At 43.0% G+C, this 15,964-nt stretch overlaps 1 protein-coding gene and 1 long non-coding RNA gene across 3 annotated transcripts in view; one reads left to right on the top strand and one right to left on the bottom strand.

The window, feature by feature from the left end:
- Positions 1–5,626, bottom strand: part of TMEM184B (transmembrane protein 184B) — a 143,917-nt gene extending 138,291 nt beyond the window's left edge. For both annotated transcript variants that reach the window (XM_033929518.1, XM_033929519.1), the window contains exon 1: positions 5,494–5,626. The gene's annotated coding sequence lies outside the window, so the exon portion shown is untranslated. The remainder of the gene's footprint in view (positions 1–5,493) is intronic.
- LOC117353523 overlaps positions 2,720–15,964 on the top strand; it is a 32,401-nt gene continuing 19,156 nt past the window's right edge. Inside the window, exons 1-3 of the long non-coding RNA XR_004537967.1 lie at positions 2,720–2,813; positions 5,204–6,080; positions 10,086–10,265. This is a non-coding gene — a long non-coding RNA (uncharacterized LOC117353523). The remainder of the gene's footprint in view (positions 2,814–5,203; positions 6,081–10,085; positions 10,266–15,964) is intronic.

The raw sequence follows: 15,964 nt of genomic DNA, 5'->3' as shown, positions 1-15,964 counted from the left end.
CACAAAAATGGGGGATCTCAGCTTATATTTGGGTCACCCCCCCTACCGGACCTGATCCGCTGTAAGACCCGGTAGGCCAGGACATGAAGGATCCCGCTCACCTGCCTCCTGTCCCAGCTGACTGTGCCTTCCTTTACCCTCACTCCCACTTCCTCAGTGTACCTTTTACAATCTCCAGTGGTGCAGCGGAGAACTGGAGCAAGAGCAGCCTTCCCGCACTCCTTCCCCGTGGAGAGCTGCTAGTGATTAGTTGCCACGAGAGGCCACTCCTGCTCTGGCTCACTGCTGGACCACCAGGGATTTTAAAGGTACGCAGGGGAGGCAGGAGGCTGGGTAAAAGTTTTTCGAGTCAGCCAGGACAGGATGTGGGAGGGATCCTTCCTATCCCGGCCCACCAGGTCTTACAGCAGGCCCAGCAAGGCATCGGGAGAGGGAACAGGGTGCAGAGCTATGCAGGCCAGGGAGGGTGGGCTGCTGGTTGCAGAGCTGGGCAGGGCAGGAAGGGAGGGGAGACAGGGTGCAGAGCCTGGCAGGGCAGAGTACTTGGCTATTAACACACACACACACTGGTTTATATTCGAATCAACCTTTTTTTCCTCCTTTTTGTGTGGGGGAAATGGTTACCTCGGTTTATATTTGGGTCAGCTTATATTAAGAGTATATACGACATTTCAATAGGATGGGAAAAGGGAAGGAGGTTGTGGAAGCATGGAATACCATGAAATGAAAATTTCACTTTTAAAACTTACTTTAGGCAGCTCTGATATTGATAGGGTAATGGTCAGGAATTGAACTGAGGGAGAAAAGAGAAAGCACTATTCCCATTCCTTACAAAGTTCAAATTATTATTCCCCTATTACATCCCACATGAGGTACAAACGGTGGGAGCACTGGCAATGTGTGCGAAAAACATAGCACAGCAGCATGAAGAGGTGAGAGGAGACCATTGGCAGTGGTGGGGATGAGAAGGTACATGCTGTCTCATAAACTGTGCGTTTCCTGTTTTGGCTCCCTGATTTTCTTCTTGCTTAATTGTCGAATTCCTGCTCCCCTTTTTATTCTTGGTAAAACTCTGCAACCACCTCCCAGGTCTCAGCTCCTTAAGCTGGATGCCTGTTCCTTGGCTACTGCAGCAGTATCTTGCAGGCAACCCAGAACACAGTGGCTTAGTATGGGTGCATGCTCCTATGCCCTGGCAACTCTCATCCCCAATCCCGTACCTCTGGCTCTTCACCAGAGTGAGCTGCAGCTCCAACCTACTGCTCATACCGGCCTCTGCTCTCTTTCTGACGCCACTTCCTGGTCCTGCAACCATGAAGTGCTGTCAGCGGGAGATCTGAGGCCAGCAGCAAGTTGGAGATGCTGCTTGAGCCAGGGAAGTTAAAGAGGTATGGGGGAAGGGAAGGGGCACGCAGCAGGGAGAGGGGTGGAGAAGAGATCAGGGTGCCATTGCCCTAGGCACCTCCCACCCTCGCTACGCCACTGCTAGAATAAGTTCTCCCACTCAGTATGTAATCTTTGAAGTTTTCAAACTATGATTCTTACTGGGCTTCCAAACCTCAGGGTTAGCATGTGGCAAAGAATCTGATGTGGACTCTGCAAGTAGAAAGGTGGCCATTGGTTCTGTAACCCTGAGCGTGCCAGGATAAGTGTTGCAGTACAAAATGGGATGAGGAATCCGTCCCAAAAAACAGGAATGTGCCTTCAAGCTAAAATGAAAAATCTTCCTATTTAGGGATGCCTACCAGACTTGAGAAGAGACTGTATACTTAGCTAACATTATTCGTAATGACAAAGAATAAAAACTGCTTCCCTGAAGCAACCTCCCCCCCCAGATTGTTCTTCCCTTTACCTTTTGTCTCCCTTTTTTATCTCAATGCATTTTTTATGCTCCAGACCCCCAGTTTCCCTGTGTGTCAGTAAGTATCTCGGTCTCATCTACCCCACTCTTATTTTAACTATGAAATCTTCTTCTTTTTTATTGTCTTCTGAACTAGTATTGTAAATCGTCTATGTATACTTTGATAGATGGTATATCAAGTACAGAATAAACTTGGAAGTAAATGATCCAAACCTGTGATCAATGGGAAGTCACAAATTGAAGATGAGTTAAATCTACAAGAAAAAGAAAGTCTCACCTGTAGAGAAGAGTGAGAAATGGGAATGAGTAAAGGGATAGGTGTGTCAAATCTGAATAGTATAGCAACTAATTAGGGAAAAGTGCATTGGACCTTGCTGGGGAATAGAGGGAAATAGAAGGCTGGGAAAAGGGAAAATGAGAAGAAGAACAGGTTGAAAAGATTTAGGAAGTAGAGCAATTCAAGAGCAATTAAATTGCCTGCCCCTAAATATAAAGTATCAAATTACACCTATGCAAGTGGAGAAAAATTAAAAAGTACAGAAGGAGGATAGATGGGGGAAATGAAATTAAGGGGAACAGAGTGTGATGTAGATGGGCTAAGGGAAAAGAGGAACTGGTTGGAGAAAATTGCTACAAATGTCTTTAATGGAGGGAGAAAGAAAGAGTATGATGCTGAGAGGGGACAGAGTGGCTGGACCCTAGATTTGATTTGTCCACATTCCCTGCCCCTGCTCTTGACATTTAGATACAAGCTGGTCATCATTACAGCTGCCTGATTCTCAATTCAAATCGATTCACTCCAGCTGAATTGATTTGTTTAATTTAAAAAAAAAAAAAAAAAAAAATCAGCCTCACATATTCAGGAGTCAGTCCTTGGCTCCTTCTCTCCTGCAGTAGCAACAGGACTGCTATTGCAGTAACAGTACAGAGAAGGCAAATACAATGTATGCAGGTAAAGCTAGACTCAATTAAGGTACTGGTCTTTGACCTAAGGACTGCCATGGGAGCAGACTGCTGGGCACGATGAACCACTGGTCTGACCCAGCACTGGCAATTCTTATGTTTCTGCTAGAGAGCCACGGAAGCCACTTTGAGCAGACAATCTCCCACCAATCTGAAGCGAGTGGCTATGAGCTGAACCTTAGAGCATGGATCTCTGGGCCGGGCAGAGTTGCATTCATACAGCACCAGAAGGCCGGCAACTACAGATACCAGAACAGGAAGGCCGTGAGGCCATCACCCCCCCCCCCCAAAAAAAAAAATAAAAAAAAAATATATATATATATATATATATATATAAAAGTATCCTTCGGTCTGCTCCTTCTTCCCTCTACCCATAGTCCCCTCCTGCATGCCTATCTTTCCAGCCAGCATTGCTTTGCCTTACATACAAGCACTGATAGATGGTTGGCTGGCCGGTTCGAGTCTCTGCTCTAAGGCTGACCGTGGAACCGCAGGGGGAGGGAAGGTAGGAAAGAAGAGACTGGACGACAAGGGGGAAGAAGGGAGGAAAAGAGGAGAGAGAATTGAATATAGCAGTTGAAGGGAAGGTACAGAATTGGAAGATGTATGGCGAGCATGGAGAAAGAAGAAAATGTCAAATGGGCAGGAAACAAACAAAACTAGAGCCTGGAACCAACATGATTTGAATAATAAAATGACTAGACAAGAAGGTAGAAAAAAAAATTATCTTCTATTTTGTGATTACAGTATGTCAGATTTGAAATGTGTATTCTGCCAAAGTTGTTAGGTCCTAGCTCATGCTCGCTACCTAACAGATAGAAGAAAAGATTTCTTTTTGTGTTTGTTTACACCAAAGCACCAGAATGGGGTTGGAGAGGGCAAAGTTGTTTAAAATTTGTTAAAACTGTTAAGCAATAAAAACACACCTCTTCACCTAACTCCCCTGCCAAGGCCAATACATTATAAGTAAATATTAATGTATATCGATTAGGTGTCACATTAGAATAAAAACTTATATTGATAAATCTTGCACTGCAACTATGTAAAATTTATCTTGTAAACTGCATGTTATGTATATTGGTATTAGATCCCTAGTATTTGTCAAATTAGGATAAATCTGTTAACTGTTACGTATGTTTAACCTGTAACCTATTCTGAGCTCTTTGGGGAAAATGGGATAGAAAACTAATTAAATAAAAGTGGGGTGGATGAAGAGGCTACCAAATAAACCTGCCAGGACGTTTGAAAAATCTAGAAGGATGCAGAAGATAAAAAGTGAGGCAAACTGGAAACAACCACAGCAATCACAACCCTCACTTGTTTGGGTCAATTACGGGATGGCAAGAGAGCTTACAAAAGTCCAGCTTTGGCTCATCTGATTGCCTCCTTATTGAATGCAGCTTGCTTGCATGTTGCTGTAATTCTTACTCTTACTTTTTTTCAAAAATAAATACTAAACAACAGCAAATGAGGAAGGACGCTGAAGGAGAGCTCCTTTATGAACCTTTGAAAAAGCCCTTGTGGGCGAAACAGGTCCTGTCGGGGTATGCTCGAGACACTGCATTAAAAGGATAAGTAAAAAAAAAAAAATTGTTGCTGTTTATTTTTTATTTTTGAAAAAAAGAGTAAGAATTACAGCAACATGCAAGCAAGCTGCATTCAATAAGGAGGCAATCAGATGAGCCAAAGCTGGACTAATGGCTTTGTAAGCTCTCTTGCCATCCTGTAATGGACCCAAACACGTTTGAAAAATCCCCACCTGATTTGGTTTGGTGGGAAAAACGAATAAAATCATACTGAAATTTTTTCCCCTGAAATCAGGCAGAACTAGTCATTATTACCATTCACTATCAGATGTATTTGTTTTTACATTTTTTTTTTTTTCTTTAATGTGTGAGAGGAAATTTGTCTTGAGTTACAAGTTGAGCACCCCCAATCATATTCAAAAGGTGGCTCCTAGGGAAGAGCATTAACTATTGCACAGCTAGCCTGGTTGTAGAACAGTGAAATGACACTAGCTCAGTGCTCAAATCATCCTTAGAGTGCTCTAACACTGGTTATATATTTAAGGGAAAAGGGATTGGGACTTGTAAACTGCCTTTTTGTAGCTATACAACCACACTCAAAGTGGTTTTACATACAGGAACTTCAAGCATTTTCCCTATTTGTCCGGGTGGGCTCACAATCTAATGTACCTGGGGCAGTGGAAAATTAAATGACTTGTCCAGGGTAAAGAGTCACCACTTTTTTTTTTTTTTTTTTTTTACACTTCTTGGGGAAAGACCTTGAAAGAAACAGAACACCTTAAAATAAAGAAGACTAATTAAAAATAGTTGATACACCCGTTTCATTAACCTTTTCCTCTTCCTCGACCCACAGACGGAAGAGGAAGTTTTAACAGATGAGGCACCCGGAGCCACCTGTAAGAAATTGCCCAATGACAACAGTGAGATAGACAGCCACAGTCCAAAGTCATCGCAGCAGCAGCTGCACAGGATGCTTGCACTCCCCAGGGCAGCAAGTAAGCTTCTTCTCCCTCCAAGTCTGGCTAAGAAGCTGTACTAAAGGAGGCGCCGAGATCGCCCCTCAGCTACCGTACACCTGGCTTCAGGAGCCATCTCACTCGCTACCAAACATAACAGGTGAGCACCGGTAGAAAGGGCGCTTACCTGAGAGCCGCCGCGTCAACAGGAGAGCGCGAGCCCTGCCCAACGCGCACCCGCGAACAGCGACGGCAGCAGCAGCAGTCGTGGGAAGGGCACGCGGAGGATGAAGAACCTCAAGAACCTGAAGCCATAGCGAAGGAGGAGTAGCAGCGGCAGCCGCCGCCCAGCGCGTGCCCCCCCTCCCCCTACTAAACCGTCACTGTGGAGCGCGGTCCCCTCCTCTGCTATGCCAGCTGCAGAAGAGAGGAGGGGGGTGGTCCTCGCGCCGGCTGGCAGCACAGCCTATGGCGAAGAGCCCCTTGTGTGTATGGGTGAACTTTGACTCGCGACCCTGGCAAGGAGTCTGCGCAATACGTTTAGGCGGTCCTCTTCGTACCCCCTCTTTACCCACGCAAGTACTTCAGCTTAGCGGATCAGCCCAGCTCCCGTTACTTCGGAGGAGATGGGCGGGGTCAAGTGAAAAACGCGAGGCGGGGCTGAATCATGACACGATGTGCACGTACGAAGAGACCTGTCGTCACCCGCACTTTCCCAAAGGCTGGGAGGGAATCGGGGATGTGGGAAAATGAGCGCACGCGCGGCGGACATAGGTAAAGGACGGATCTTGCCAGTCTCCTCTTCCTGTGGAAAGAGAAAAGCAGAGTTGGGCAGTAATATATTACTTTTTTAAAGTAATGAGTAACTGCAATGATTACTTTCATGCAAATGTAAAAAAGTAAAGGGGCATAATGTATTACAGCAATGAGTAATATAACGTCTAGTTACTTTTTAGGGGCACCCATGTGATTTTCTTTGCATCACTAGGCCCCATTATTGGACTGCTTCCAGTATCCAGCAGCTTTCTTTGAGTGAAATTGTTCATACCTGCAGCACAGGGTAATAAAAATGGCTAGATTTTTGACATTTAAATGCTTTGTTTATGTCAAATTTTTTATTTAGTAAGTGAAAACGATAATAATATTTATGTTAAGTGGAAGTTATGTTTGGACAATTCAATGCTGTGCTAGTTACTATAAACAAGTAACCAGTTACCGTTATATGGGATAAAAAGTAACTAGTTACTGATTTCAATTACTCTCCACTAAATGTAAATAGTTACTTTACTAGTTACTAGAGATTTCGGCAGTTGGAACCCAAGCACAGCACCGGGTAAAGCTTTGGATTCTTGCCTAGAAATAGCTAAGAAGAAAAAATTAAAAAAAAAAAAAAAATTTAAATTGAATCAGGTTGGGCAGACTGGATGGACCATTCGGGTCTTTATCTGCCGTCATCTACTATGTTACTAAAAAATTAACTAGGTAGTTAAATTACTTTATTATATAACTATATGAACATTACAATGAGTACTTTATTTTCAAATGAATTTCTTATTGACTACTAAAAAATTAACTAGGTAGTTACTTTGTTTATTATATAACTATATGAACATTATAGTGAGTACTTTATTTTCAAATGAGTTTCTTATTGGCTGAGTATTAAAAGCATTTCAAAATGCTTATCAATTAAACTGTTCCTGAGTGGTGTAAGAATCTGTCCACAGATGCTGAAGAGTCTCTCCACTGGTGCGCTTGATGGAAGGCTCATATTATTCAAAATAAACACTTCTTTCACAATTGGATAGCGCTGGAGACTGAATATATCATGAGCAGCATCATTCAAGAAGAGATCTTGTTCCAACTGCACCGTATTGTCTTCTTTATTTGATTCATAGAAGCAGAAGAAGCTGGTGTTGTCACTGGAAGTTAGTGCTGCTTTAGGAGATGTGTTTGCAGCATCAGCATTGGGAGGGGGAAACAGGGTTGCCAGCTGGCAAAAAAATTTCCAGCCCAGCTTGTGTCGAAGTAGCCCAAACAATTGCCGCTGGAAACGCTTCTAATTTATCAAACAAATACATCATACCAATACAAACTATTTATTTATACACCATATATATCCCAAACAGTCCATAATGGTGTACAAAAGACCAAAACTCAAATACAAAACAAATTCAGAAAAAAACACAATAAAAACAAACACTTACCATAAAAGTCCTTCCCAAAATTAAAAGCTTTTCAAACTTCTGGACATAACGGACCGAATTCTGTATAGGACGCCCAGTCTCAGAAGCCGCCTAAGCAATTTTGGAGAATCACACATGGGCGTCCTATATAGAATCATATCTGTCCTCACGGAGAGATGCCTAAGACTGTCTAAACAACACAATTTTCTAGCCGGCGTCCATGTCACAGGCACCGGTTAGAGAAGCGGGTTGCAGCTGGGCTGATTGCAGCAAGAGAATCTCCCTGCCACAATCAGTTTGGTGGCCGCAGCAGAGAACCAGTGTCGTTCCCCCCCTCCCATGCATGAAGATGACTAGCAGGAGGGGAGCCAAGTCCCTCTTGCTGGAACCTCCAAAATCCACCCCCACCTGTCCATGGCAGGAGTATCCTGTTCCTCCTGCCTCCACTCCCCCCTTCCAAAACATCCCCCCTCCCCTAGCCATCCCCTGGCAGGAAGGATGCCCACTCCATTCACTTTGATCCTAGAGTCCCTTATTTTTTTTTGGGGGGGGGGAGTTAACTGTCTCCCCAGGATCACCTATTTACATTTTGTTCCCATCTATCCAGCATCTCTCCCCTCCCGATCCTGAGCTTCTCTCTTCTGTGTTCCTCTCCATTCCCCTGCTTCCATTGCCCCTGTCTCAATTCTCTCTCCCCATCAAGCATTCTTCTCCATGTCTGGCCCTCTCTGTGCCCAGCATTACTTCAGTGTCCCTCTATTTACACTCAGCTCCCATCTAGAATCTCTTCGCTATGTTATGTTCTTCTTGGTGTATTGGATCACTCCTGAGCCAGCATCTCTCCCTTACCCCATCAAGTCTGCACCTCACTCATCCCTCTCTCTCATGCCTGTACCTCCTCCTAGTCAGCATCTCTCTCATCCCTGGACTCCCCCCCCCCCCCAGCTGTATACCACCCAGCATCTCTCGTATCCCTGTACACCCCAGCAAACTGTATTCCCCCCCAGGCAGCATTTCAGTCCTGTACTCCCCACCCCCAGTGAGCATCTCTCATCTCTGTACACCCCAGCAAGTGTACAACCACCCCAAGTCAGCATCTCATCCCTCTACCCTCCACCCCCAGCCAGCATCTCTCCCATCCCTGTCTCCTTCCAGCCAACATTTCTTATACTCTTTCCTATCCCCCCAAGCCAGCATTTATCACTCCATAACTCTCCAACCAGCATCTCCTACTATCTGTCCATGCAGCGATGCCGATTTCACTGGCAACCTGCCACCAGCTCTGTAGCTTTCCATTCAGTGTCTCCAAGTCCTGCTCTAAGCCTGCACGTGCAGCAGTAGCATAAGCCATGCTCTCACTGCGTGCCTGCTCAGCTCACTGCTCAGGATGGTGGCTGTTCATAAGAACATAAGAATTTGCCTCCACTGGATCAGACCAGAGGTCCATCGTGCCCAGCAGTCCGCTCTCGCCGGACTGGTCTCGATGAGATTCCTTAATTTTCATTGGTTCAGCTGAGGCATAAAGGACCAATCGCAAACAACCTCAGTGTTCTTAAGGTCATTTGTTATTGGCTCGTTGTGCTGCAGCAGCAGCAGAACCAATGAAAAAACCCCGTTACCAGCCCAAAATAGCCAGTTACAGAAAAAAATAGCCCAAAAACCCGCCTCCTGCCCAAGCCCTTTATTTTCCACCATCGGGCTTGAAAACCACCCAACTGGAAACATTGGGGGGAAGGCCCATCATTCTGAGCACACAGCCCTAAAGACAGGAGAAAGTGGGCTTCCCTCCTGCCGATTTGTCATCCGAAGATACAAGAGTATTAGTGGATGTCAGGGGGGAGGGGTCCAGGACTGTTGGGGGATTTCAGCAGGTCAATGTACTTCCCTCCTCCCCCCCCCCCCCCCCCATCTTTGCGTGGTAGGAGAAGGTCGGTGACTACTGGGAGAGTAAGGAGGATCATGCCTTAATCCCTCCAGTGGTCATCTGGACAGTTTGGGCAGCTTTAGGGCTCTTAGATGCAACTAAAACAGGTCCAACAGCCGACATCTAAGTTCCAACCAGGATGACCTGGGAAAACTTTGCTGCAGTACATCCTGGTCTAAGCCCGCCCGATATCTGCCAATTAACATACCGCTCTGGATGCACAGCAGCCTAGAAGTGCTACTGGACATCCAGAAAGTCAGTTTCGATTATTAGCACTTGGACATCTAAGTGCCAACTTGGGCTGGTTTCTGGACGTTGCAAAGTTTTGATTATAAGCCTCAATATGTGTATTGATATTCTAGTGCTTACTGCAGTGTTTAAGATGCTGACTTTTCCCAGGTCCATCCTTGTTGTGTGACTCAGATTATTACTAAAAAAAAAAAAAGGTCATAATAGCGAGGAGGGGCTGTTAAAAAATGATTGATCCTGGGTGTAAAATACACTAGATATGCCATTGCATCCATTTGATTATCAACAATAACCTACAGCCAGTCGCCATCCTCTGATCTATCATGATTTAAAGATTATGACTGGTAACAGACAGTATTTATGACTATGCCGTGAAGAGGAACAGCAAGGGAGAAAATCAGGATCCATCTCTCTTACTTTCAGTTTCAACTTCCTTCCATCTTGCTGTGCAAAGAATAAGATGTACAGTATCTCCTGCTACAAGATCCGTCCTCCCTTTCATCAACTATTGGCTTCTATAGAACACTATCATCAGAGGCTAAGAAGACTGCACTGCCACCTACAGGTCATCTGGTTAAGTTCTCTGATCACAATTACATCCAGGTACTGTATAGGTAGCTGTAACACTGACATTGTCTGTATTACTGTTAGGAATTGTTTCTAAATCTTCATTGCTGCACTGAATAAACCAACCTTTTTATGGAATTCTGGTGGTCATTTTTGTTCACATGGATCATACAAAAATACAACGGACCCGATATGGGCCTTGTTTCTACTAACAAGCCTTCCTCAAGGGTCCAAGCATAGATGATGTGGCCTTGAATTGTTGAAGCTAAATTTTCCAAATTGCATAAAAGCAATACTCTGTGAACAAGTCAATAACTAGTCACAAATGCACAGTTAAACTGCTGTGTACCCATGTCAGCTCTGCTGTATTTTTGTATGATCTATGTGAACAAGTATTTTATTCTGTTTGAAAATTTTTCTAGAAAGAAATAAAAGGAAAGTCAAGTCAAGAACACTATTTTCCAGTTTTTTTCTCATTTGGACATCTCTAGGGAAAAGGCAACTACAGTCTCCAGGAAAAAAAAAAAAAATTAGGTTATGATGAATTCTTTTTTTTTTTTGAAAATATTTTTATTCAGAATAAGCAATCTATAATACAACAGTACAAACTTGGTTATTAATATAGACTTATTTCAGATAGTATTACTGCTTTACAATATATCTGAACACTTTTATATACATATGGAAAGGGTTCAGAGTTAAAGTCCTGGGTAAGTAGGTGGGAAGGGAAGGAAGGGGGATTTGTTCAGAGAAGTTTGGGGGTGGTATAGTAAAAAAAACTGTGCACTGGTATGCTAATCTTTGTTTGTTTTGAATTAAAGAAATAAATAGAAGTGGAAATAAAGATGTAAATAAGAAAACATAAATGGGGTAGGGCAAGGCCAGGGGGGCCCAGTGTATTTGTGTGCCTAGGGGCCCTCGAAGAATTAATCCTGTCCTGAATGTGACACTAATAAGTGAAAAAATAAATCAATAAAAATGTGTTATTATGTGTATATTATGCACTCTCCTCATTTAGGAGACTCTTCATTTTTCTTTTCGCTGCACAAATATCTTGCAAGACACATTCAAAATGTCAGACTTATCTGTGTTGAAAAGAAAGCCCGTTACTGCCAGAGCTCCATTTCATGTCTTCTTCAGCAACAGAACCCCCTTACATCTTTATGTCCATTGCAGGTTAAAGCAGTAAAAAAAAAAAAAAAAACCTGTCAAAAAGCATTGGAGGTGAACTTGAATAAGATTTTTCTTCCTCTGTTTGTGTACAAAGTTAGCAAAGATAATGGCGGCTGAAAAAATCTGGCGTGATTAAAAAGTCCAGTGCAAGGCAAACACACTCCCTGTGACAAAATTAATTTTTGCCACAAGCTGAACCAAAATATTGGTATTGCAAAATCTTGGAGAGAGGCGGGAGCCAGAAGGCCTTGAGCATGCGCAGATGCTCAAGGCCCAGATGGTGGAGAGGCATGATCTTCAGGCACCGGCACCTCCTGTGGCTTGGTGCTGCGTGCCAGTGCCACATTGGGGGGTAAGCTTGCAGTTTGGACGGGGTAGGGAGGGGCAATGCTCGATTTGCGAGTCACAATTTGTGAGAATGTTTTGCATTATGCATAGCGCTGTGTATATCTAGTAGCACTATAGAAATGATAAGTAGTAGTAGTAATATTTTGCTTTATTTCTAAAACACACTGATGCAACCCATTCAGGTTATTAAATTTAACTACTACTACTCTTGGTCATACATTTCTTTGCAGAAAACAGCTCTCTAAAAGGATATTTCTATGCAGTTATACTTTAAAAATGCATTTAAGACCATAGAAGGGCATCTGTTTGTTCTATGTATTAAGAATACTTTTCTCTATATCTACATTAGGATCAGTCTTTGCACTGTTACTTCAGTAAGTCAATATGATATTAGAAGCTTCACTGACATTGTCATATCACATAGTATTGTTTGGAACTCTCTTAATACCAAGAGTCCAATTGATGCAAATAAAAATAGATTGCTTCTTATCATGACAGGAGTTGCTATGCAGCTTATCACGAAGAACTGGAAAAATTGGAATAGGGTAAATTATAACTTTTGGTGGGAAACCTAATGTTAAGTTTATAGGTTTGAACATATGAAATCATTACAATTGGGACACTATAATAAATTCAAAGAGGTCTGGGATCCATTAACAAAATTTTGTAAGAACTGATTTAGTATTACCCTTTTATTTCTGAATAAAGGTTATACACATCCAGGGTGGGTGGGAGGGAGGGGGGATATGTACTTATCTTGTTATTTGATTGTAGTGATTGCTGTTTTATTCTTGTACCAAATGTTGGTTAATTTGTTGCACTTTGTGTTGGTTTTTAAAATGAATAAAAAACACCACACAAGGCTGTCCCTTAGTTTACTTCCAGATTTCTAACACCTTTGTACTTATGATTTGTGAAGTATCACTTCTCTGAAAGGACACTTAGCTACAGTGTTTATAAAGATTTTTGCTTGGATTGATACTTCTTTATAAGGATACTTACCTTGATGCAGTGACACTTAACTCTTTATGAAGGCATACTTATGAGTTTTAATCTCTGTGTAAAATCTTTTATCTCACTTTAAAGGATGCTTAAGTGTTTAAGGACACCTCTGCCTAAGAGTACTGACATTTGTCAATTCTTGTACCTACATAGAATATCCCATATTGGTTGCTGTACCACAAGGCTCAATCCTAAACCCTTTCCCTCATATATTCTTTTCTTTGTTAATCTGATTTCGCCCCATGGCTTCCAACATCATTTTTACCACTATTATTAACCTTGCAACAGCAGGTTTGGAATTGATAAATACAGGGCCAGTATACCAATGTGATCATCTCTTGGATCTTATTTTCACAAGAAAGGAGGATTTTAAGGTTGATGCCTGGGAAAGTTTGATTCTACTCCTAATGTGGATGGATTTGTTATTTATTGAAATTCTCTGTTTGCTGTCCAAAATTAGCTATAAATGGGAAATATATTAATAGGCGAATCTCTATAGTAGGGAGAATTAATATTGGCCAGTGCAATTATGTCAAAATTTCATAATTTACCATATAAGGATCTAGTTGATTACTGGGATTAAACTTAAGTGTGGAGCTTAATAATATTGCCCCTATGGAATGGGTCTATCAGCCAAGGAGAAAAATGTCACCTTGGTGTGAAGGAACCTTATGTGAAGAGCAAAGTAATTGGAGAGACCCTGGTGTTCTACTGGTCAGATATATTATTATCAAATATATTTTATTGAGCCCAACAGGAACAACAAACAATACAACACATTAATACCAACTCAAAGTTTTTGCAAAAACCCATCCATCCCACCCCCCTCCATCCCCCTAACCAGGTCAGATATATTATAAGATGGAGTGGAAAACTGCTATTAAGTTTATAATTAAATTATTCACAACAAAAGGAAATATTTTGCAAATCATCTCTAGTGCCTAAAAGGCACTAATGAAAGATTAGGTTCTTACCTGGTTAATTTTCTTTCTGTTAATCTTCACAAGAGATGTTAGGAGATCAATCCCAAGCCACAAACCAACTTTGCAGAAGTGTGTCAACCACAGATTTAAGTACCTCTCTTAATCCCAGTGGAGTGGAATGCCCCTTTCAGTTTGTACCAAAGCAATTGATCTCCACTGGAACAAAATACAAAGAAGGAGGGGTACAGGGAACTTCAACGGCCGTACACCTCATTAATGTGGGTTCAGTTACAGGATAGCCAAGGAGCCTTCAGTGTTATTCACATCTAAATGTGTGGCTATCCATCTTGGACTCATTACATAGCCTCCTGGTTGAGTATAGCTTATTTGTTCACTGTTGTATAACTTTTTATCATCATTCAAAAAATAAATAAAGACTAAACAACAGCAAAAAGTTTCTTTTACTTATCCTTTTAATGCAGTGTCTCTAGGGTTCGTAAAGGAGTTCTTACTTAGCATCCTCTCGCATTTGGGGCTAGAGCTAATCTGAACCCTTGAAAAAGCCCTTTTGGGCAAAACAGGTCCCATCGGGGCTAGAGACACTGCATTAAAAGGATACACTGATACCTTACTCATGACTCTGATAATGTCATACAAGGCATCCACCACATAATTCACCCCTTCCAGCACCAGCTGGAGCAGACGCTCTCCTCCTCAGAAGGGTAGCATCTCAAGTTGGTGTGACAGGCCTATGCCAGAAAAGATGCTATCACTTTGATACCCAAAGTTAGTACCTCAAACTGTCTCTTTAAAATCATGTCCACAGTGCAATTTTGAGCATCCTTTAACATAACTCCCCCCTCACTCGGAAGGGCTGTGCATTGGGTGACCTGGGCCACCGCCGAATCCACCTTTAGTTGATTAAACAGCTGCTGGAACTCCAGAGCCATTGGGTAGAGCCTGGACATAACCTTTGCCACCCTGAAGGTTCCCTCTGGCATCTCCCACTGCTTAGTAACTAAGGCAGTGATGTCCAGATGCGCATGAATAAAGGAGGTCTGAGCATTGGAGAAACTCATGGCCATGCACTGTGGAGTGGAAGGCTGAGCTTCCAGGTTCAACTCCTTGATTACATCCACTATGAAATGGTAGACAGAAACAGACTTAAACAGCCAGTGTAGCAAAGCATCATCCCCTGGTCGAGTACCAGAAGTGCATCCTGGCTATCGGACCCTAACAGGGAACCAGATTCCTCCAGGAGAGTCTCTGAGCCCTGGAGTCTGATCTCCAGTCCTGCCAGTATGGCTCCAAGTGGTTGCTGGGACTGGAAGCCGGCTTGTTCTTCAGTGGAGAGGACTCAGGAAGAATGCTCCCTGGACTAATGGCAGTGTGCTTTACAGCTGCACAACACATCCCGGGCCTGTTAGAAAACCTCTCCACATGAGATTCTCAAATGCCAGAGAAAAACCTTGTGCAGACGTTATAAAGGAGCTCTGCAGGATATCTGACTGGGCTTTTGTATGTTCCATGCACTCCACGCCTTTGCTGAATTTCAGTTCCAGATGGAACATTTTTTCCCCATCTTGTGGACTCACAGCGGTCCTCCAGCTCTGGTGGACATGGATGGGGCTAATCACAAGGCTCCCCTCCCCTGCGTGCTCCACAGCACTTGGTACATGGAAGCTCTTCCGCCGGCCATCTGGCACAAACTTCATATGAAATGGTGTCAGCATACACTAAGGCAGGGGTCTCAAAGTCCCTTCTTGAGCGCCGCAATCCAGTCGGGTTTTCAGGATTTCCACAGTGAATATGCATGATATCTATGCATATTCATTGGGGAAATCCTGAAAACCCGACTGGATTGCGGCCCTCAAGGAGGGGCTTTGAGATCCATGCACTAAGGAGTCTATCCCTGTCAATTATAGTAAAAATTGAGGGATTTTGAGGCAGATAGAGGCTTTAGGGGGAAAAAAAGTTGGTTTAAAATCCAAGGAGGCCACTGCCAGAGAAATTGAACCAAAAATGGACCATGGTGATTTTTAAGAAAAAAAAAATAATACTGAAATAGGGGTTTTAGAGGTGGAGGACCTAAATCCTGACCCCAGAAATCCTTAACAATTATTTTTAACACCCCCTCCCCCAATTTTCCCATAGGAAATAATGGGACTGTAATTACAGATCTGGAGTGGTGCATACCTGTCAGCTTTCCTTGTAGCTGGAGAGAATGGAAAGTACATTGTACCTTAGAACTTAAAATTACTCCAAACCAGGAAATCTTTAGGCTTCCAG

Source organism: Geotrypetes seraphini, chromosome 2 (genome assembly GCF_902459505.1).
Source record: "Geotrypetes seraphini chromosome 2, aGeoSer1.1, whole genome shotgun sequence".
In the NCBI taxonomy this organism is placed as follows: Eukaryota; Metazoa; Chordata; class Amphibia; order Gymnophiona; family Dermophiidae; genus Geotrypetes; species Geotrypetes seraphini.
The sequence above is the reverse complement of the archived record's forward strand: the minus strand, read 5'-3'. Positions and strand labels throughout refer to the sequence as shown.